The 6,339-nt window shown below is 45.2% G+C and overlaps 1 non-coding gene across 1 annotated transcript; it reads left to right on the top strand.

The window, feature by feature from the left end:
• The first annotated feature begins 1,217 nt into the window (after positions 1–1,217).
• TRNAC-GCA lies at positions 1,218–1,289 on the top strand. The gene has a single exon. It is a non-coding gene; the product is annotated as a tRNA-Cys (tRNA).
• Positions 1,290–6,339: the final 5,050 nt, after the last annotated feature.

Genomic DNA, 6,339 nt, shown 5'->3' with positions numbered 1-6,339 from the left:
TTGTTGGACTGTAATTCCCATCAAAACTCATCACTAGCCATGTTGGCTGGGGCTGATGAGCATTGCAATCTAATAAGTTGTCATCCGTGCCCAAATAGAAGGGAATGGTTGGAGGGAATGCTGGTTCCACTGAAGCCCATTGAGCTCCCAAGGAATTTTTAGTTATAAGTCATGCTCAATATACAACCCCAAATTCTGCACCAAGCTAATCCACATGTTTGTTTGTTTTATTTATTAGATTTATATCCCACCTTTTTTTCAAAACAAAACAAAAAGAAAAGGACTCAGAGCAACTTCCATGTTGCAACTGGTATTAACTGGATTATTACATATTTACACAATTTCCCGACTTTGTTATTTTTATTTTAAGTTTTTGCTTCTGCTTGCTATGGAAAGGCAAGGACGTCTTCAGAATACTCGTGGATCAGTCACTGACTACATGGTAGTTCTCCAAGGCCCTCTTAGCATTGAGATGAAGCTCCCTGAAATCCATCCCTCTTCAATTCATGGACTTCCTCTTGTGCTGAGCCCTGACATAGAATGCAAGCCAAGCTAGGAGGAAGCCCACAAGCACTCCTGAAAGTTCTGTTGTGTAACCAGCAACCTACTTCTGTGTCACGTGCAGAAGGGGGTTGCCCCTCGCACAATGCTTGTGTGAGGCTCATTTCCTGGTGAGTGCTAACCCAAGGAAACAGGCTGTGGAGTCCAGGAACTCCTACAACAAATGAACACAACCCCCCATCATGTTGTCTCCCCATAGCAGGGGTGGAGAACCTCTGGTTCATGGGCCAGGTCCCACCTGTGGGAGGTCCATATGCAGCTCCTGTGCTCACCTTTGATTGAGCATTTCTTCAAGTGAAGCAGATCTTTAAAAGCCAAGTTACAGGAAGTAGGGCAGGAAGGGGGGGCAGGTGCTGTCAGGGAGGAAAGGATGAATTGTCTTCTCAGTTGTGACCCTCCACTCTGAACCTGAAAAAATGCCCATCCTGTAGTGCATTTAGTCCATTGGTGACATCAGAAGCTTGTAAAATGTGCAATCACACTCACCAGAAAAGATGCCCCAAATATCCATCCACAGGTGTATGTATTTAAATACATATTTTAAGTGTATTTCTAAACCTGTTCTTTCATAAAGCCCATTTCTAAACATACTTTATCCTAAAATATGCACCTTTGTATATTTTTCCTGGCTTGCTGTCCCTTTTTTAAAGAGCAGAGGGGGTGTAGCTCAGTGGTAGAGCATTTGACTGCAGATCAAGAGGTCCCTGGTTCAAATCCGGGTGCCCCCTCAAGAATTTTGGCATGCGCATGGTGGGCATGTCATGAGCCGAGCTGGCTGGACCTGAGGGTCAGACTAGGTGGCCTGGGAGGCCCCTTCTGACATGCTCTGACATGTTCTATGTTTCTATGTATTTATTGTTTTGAGATGACAACTGCATCACAAAATTTAGAGAAGGCTGAATTTTAAAGGATCCATACTGCATGTGAGTCCAAAAAGTACAGATTAGGTAGCCCAGAGCAATTCCAGGCCAAGCAACTCCGCAGGCATTTCTACCTGGAGATGGCTCCAGCTGGGACCTGGTCAACATAAACAAGGCTAGGGAAGAGGGCATTGGAGGTGATGTAAACGTCTGAGTTATATTGCTCATGAGAAAAAGCTGAAAGACTTCGCTATGGGGAGCTCCAAGAACTTCATCGTCAATGATGTAGCAGTCATTTCAAGTGTTTCAGAAGCTGCTATGAAGTAAGAGAATTTCCCTTTAGAAGAAAGAGATAAGATGCGAACAGGTTATTAGAGGCATCCAAAGCTATTTGAATTGGATAGTAATGAACTAACACTACTTCCTAAATCAGAGCTGGGAAACTGCAGAATTAAATTTCAGAGAGGTACTGCATGGCTGCGTTCCACTAGTGGATGAGGCTGAAGACTCGGGGAAAGGGGGCAAAGGCAAAAGCGGTGGGGCCAAAAATGCCAAAATATACAGAATGGTGTAGCATGAGACTGTAAGTAGCTGAGACTTAGGGAGGCGTTTTGGAGTGGGGAGGGGAAGTACTCACATATACATGCCGTCAGGCACTGTAGAGTAGTGTGTCTCCCCCTTTCCTTGGTTAGATATGTGGTGGATTGGGTGAGCTATTGATCAGATAACCAAATGCCAGGTCCTCCACCTAAGAAAAAGAAATCAACGCCAGATGCATTGATACAAGATGGGGAATGTGTGACTCAATAGTACTGAAAAAGAAAAAGACCTTGGAGTTATTGTGGACAACAGGCTAAATATGAGCCATCAGTGTGATGCAGCTGCAAAAACAGCAAATGCCATTTTGGGATGCATTATAGATGCGTCACATCCTCATCATGAGAAGTAATAGTTCCCCTATAGTCTACATTAGTTAGACCTCATCTAGAATACTGTGTCCAGTTCTGGGCACCAACATTTAAGAAAGATACAGAAGAATTGGAAAGAATTCAGAGGAGGACAACAAAAATGATTCAGGGTTTGGAAACACTGCTTAATGAGGAGACACAGAGAGAACTGGGCATGTTCAGTCTTGAGAAGAAAATACTCAAGGGGGACTCTATAAGTACCTCAGACGCTGTCACAAAGAGGAAGAACAAGATCTCTTCTCATTCATCCCAGACTATAGCACATGGAATAATCAGCTCAAGTTGTGACAACCCAGATTCAGGCTAGATATCAGGAACAGTTTCCCAACAGTTACAGCAATACAGCAGTGGAATGAGTTGCCTACAGAGGTCGTGGGCTTTCACACCCTAGATGCATTCAAGAAGAAACTGGACAGTCAGCTGAGTGGATGGTGTAAACTGGTCTCCTGGAACAGCAGGAGGTGGGATCCAATGGCCCCAGGAAGTGCTCTAAAAGGGTGTTCAGCCCTGTCTAGTTTTGTCACAGCAGCCTGAGTCTTTGTAGCGGCTGATTTGTATTCTTGAACTAGCAGCTGCCTTTGGTCCTGCAACAGCTTCACCCGTGCCATGACCCCTGCCTGCTCTGACCCCACCTTGCCTCTTTTCTTTGCCAGCCATCTGAGCATAGAAGCATAGAAACTGAGCGAGTCAGAAGGGGTCTCCTGGGCCATCTAGTCTGACCCCTGGCTCCAGCCACCTCCGCTCACCACATGCCCACCGTGTGCATATCCTGCCAGCATTGCCTGCTTCTGCCCTTAACTTCACCGCCAGTTCTGCCACACCTTGTTGGTATCTGAACTTTGCTTATTCTTGACTTCATCTTCACCCCTGGTCCTGCCACACCTCATTACTACCTGAACTTGCTTGTGCCTGATTTTGCCTCTGCCTCTAGCCCTACTGCATCTCATCAAGACCTCCATCTACCTCCTTCACCCCTTGTCCTGATGCTCCATTTCTAAACATCCCAGAGCTGACAAATGCTACGAAATCACCAAACAATGTGATGAACAGAGCAAAGGCAGGGGAAGCCACCTGGGGACCCTCAAGGGCCAGCTGGGGTGCCAGGAAGGATGGACTGGAATCCAAATCCAAGGTTCTGCATTCCTGCCCCAAATTATTTTCTGCAAAATTTCCAAATTGAAATAAATGAGTTGCGCACCCAGTTTAACCCTTTGTAAACAAGACAGTACAAGTGAGCAGATTTTAAACTGCAGCTATTCCTCTGATGGAGAAACCTGCTGGTAGACCAGCCACAGCTAAGTTCCCTGTGCTGGCAGACTGACCAGAGCCTCAGAAGAGAAAGATCAAGCAGGAGTTGTTTATTAACCATTGAAACATGATATCGATGGGAAGGTTGAAATGAAACAAGCTGTGAAATTTATCGATGCATTGATTAGATGTTTTAATATGGATGTTGATCGCTAATTAGTGTTCGCTTGGAGGCATGTCCCTGGTCTATTCTTGATAGGTTTGAGCTCTGTTTATAAGGGGAATAGAAGCATATTTTCATTTCTTTTGACTGAATCAACATAGAGCAGACAATCCCCTTCATGGAAGAGTCTCTCAGAGTAAATGTTTATTTTATGTTTATCTATGGGGGCCATATGTCCTGCTTCACAGAGGACAGTCCTTAATGGGTCCACTCCAAGTTTGGCTTAAAGATGTAAGAAGGGAGGGCTGGAACCCTGAAATCTGCATTACCAACATAAGAAGAGCCCTGTTAGTTCTGCTCAACTATCTATCTGGTCCAGCACTCTGATCATGCAGCGACTGTGCAGATGCCACAGAAGGGCATGAGCACAGTTGTACCCTCACACCCATGTTCCCCGCTGACTGGCATTAAGAGGCATGCTGCTTCCAATCGTGAAGGCAGTAGAGCCATTGTGGCTGGTAGTCCTTGTTAGCCAGCTCCTCCATGAATTTGCCTAAGCTGTGCACGCTGTCCCAGTTGGCTGCCACCACTTGACCTTGTGGTTGGGAATTCCACAATCCCACACTGTGTGAAGATTCACTCCCATTTCTCTGTCCGCAGCAGGTTGCTCAGGCACACAAGTCACACGGCCACCATTTTGCCCACTGTGGTGTGATGCCTCCTGTTAGAGTAGACTAGGGCACAATGTTATGCATGTTTAGACAGAAGACATGCCAACAACTCCCAGCATGCCCCAATGTGGAACTCCAAATACTCCTGGGACACCCCAAGTAATGGCAGGAGGTCATAGGGTTGTACCCTCACACTGCAATCTGGACAGGAAAAAAAACTCCTATAAATCCCAGTATTTCCCAATCCATATGACTGGATGGGACATGCTGGGAACAGTTGGACTTTTTTTCTGTCTAAGCATGCACAGCAATGCATTTCTAAATGTGTCTTTTTTAATCTGCTGTTCTGGTAATCCATCCCCCCTTTTTTTAGGGGTGCTGTGTGTGGTCACTTTATTTTTATTTGACCTTTCCTCTTAAAATCTTGGGGTTCCCATGCACACGTTTTTACCTTCACAAAACCCTTTTTAGGTGTTCTGTTTGGATGGGTAGTGAGTTGTTCAAGGCCAACCCATGTGATTCTTCAATTTGAACCCCCAATGTCTGATGCAAAATTTTATTTATTTATTTATTTATTAAAACATTTTTATGCTGCCCCATTCACCGAAGCCTCGGGGCGGCTTACAAACAATAAATAAAGGCAATTATAAAATAAATTACAACACATAGACAACATCCATTACATTACACTGGGTAGCATAACTACAATGTCTACACCCAAGTTAATGGGTGGCAGAAGAAAATGCATCATTCTGCAAGACAGAAACCTCAGTCATAACACTAGAAATGACTCCCAGCTGCCTATTTAAAATACTATACAGCATTAAATCAATAACATTTCTAAGCTTTGATTTCTTGCAAGAGGTACAGAAGGTTTCAGAATGTTTTGTATGGTTTAAAGTGAATGCTTTGTGCTTTGTGATTATGATGTTGGATTGGAGCTCGGAAGAGCTCAGATTGAGTTTCCAATTGGCCATGAACCTCACTAGGTGACTTTGGAACAGTCATGAATTCTCAGACGATCCTATCTCACAGGGTTGTTCTGAAGGCTAAATGGAAAGGAGGAAGATGATGTAAGTCACCTTGGGTTCTTTGCAAGAGGAAAAAAGGCCAGATAGGAATGCAGTAATGAGAGCAACATTTAGCATGTCCCCCATTTACTGATACAGTTCTGTGGATCTTCCCTGAATGCTTTGGGGTTCAGCACCCTGCAGCTCCAGGGATATTTTTTTGCATGCAACTGGGCCTCCAGGCAATGATAAATCATGGGGAAGCCCTTCCACATGCCACCTCTGCAAGGATCTCAAGGGCAGAGCTGCTGATTGTTTCTCTCTGAGGACATTCCTTTGGGATCATTACTCATCTGGAGTTTTCCCTAAAAGGAGAGGCATTCTTGAGGAAAGGAAGGGGGAGTTAGTTGTGGTCAGGACTGCAAGAGGCTGGGAATGGAGAATAACTTCCTACTGCAGCTTCAAGGGATATATACAAAATAAATGGAAGGAGGGAAGGAAGGGAGGAAGGAAGGAGGGGAGGGGAGGGGAGGGGAGGGCAGGGCAGGGCAGGGGAGGGGAGGGAAGGGAGTCTAGGGTAGCCAGGCATTTTATTTTATAAAGGAGAGTCCTCTGTTTGGAGAGCTGACAAGGGACACCCATCTATGCAAAAATACCTTCAATTTAATGGGCGTCCAGTCTAAGCCAGATTTATCATCAAAGCACCCTGACGAGGAAGAGTGCTGAAGAGCCTTGAAGCTGCCTATCAACAGCGGTCACCCAGATGGCAGGCTAGGAAGGCACATGGGTCACCTTGGCAGGGACTCCACTATGATGAGGTGCCTTGTGTTTCTTAGAGATACATGCAGATTTTGTGTC

Source organism: Varanus komodoensis, unplaced genomic scaffold (genome assembly GCF_004798865.1).
Source record: "Varanus komodoensis strain SLA01 unplaced genomic scaffold, ASM479886v1 scaffold45, whole genome shotgun sequence".
Taxonomy (NCBI): Eukaryota; Metazoa; Chordata; class Lepidosauria; order Squamata; family Varanidae; genus Varanus; species Varanus komodoensis.
The sequence above is the reverse complement of the archived record's forward strand: the minus strand, read 5'-3'. Positions and strand labels throughout refer to the sequence as shown.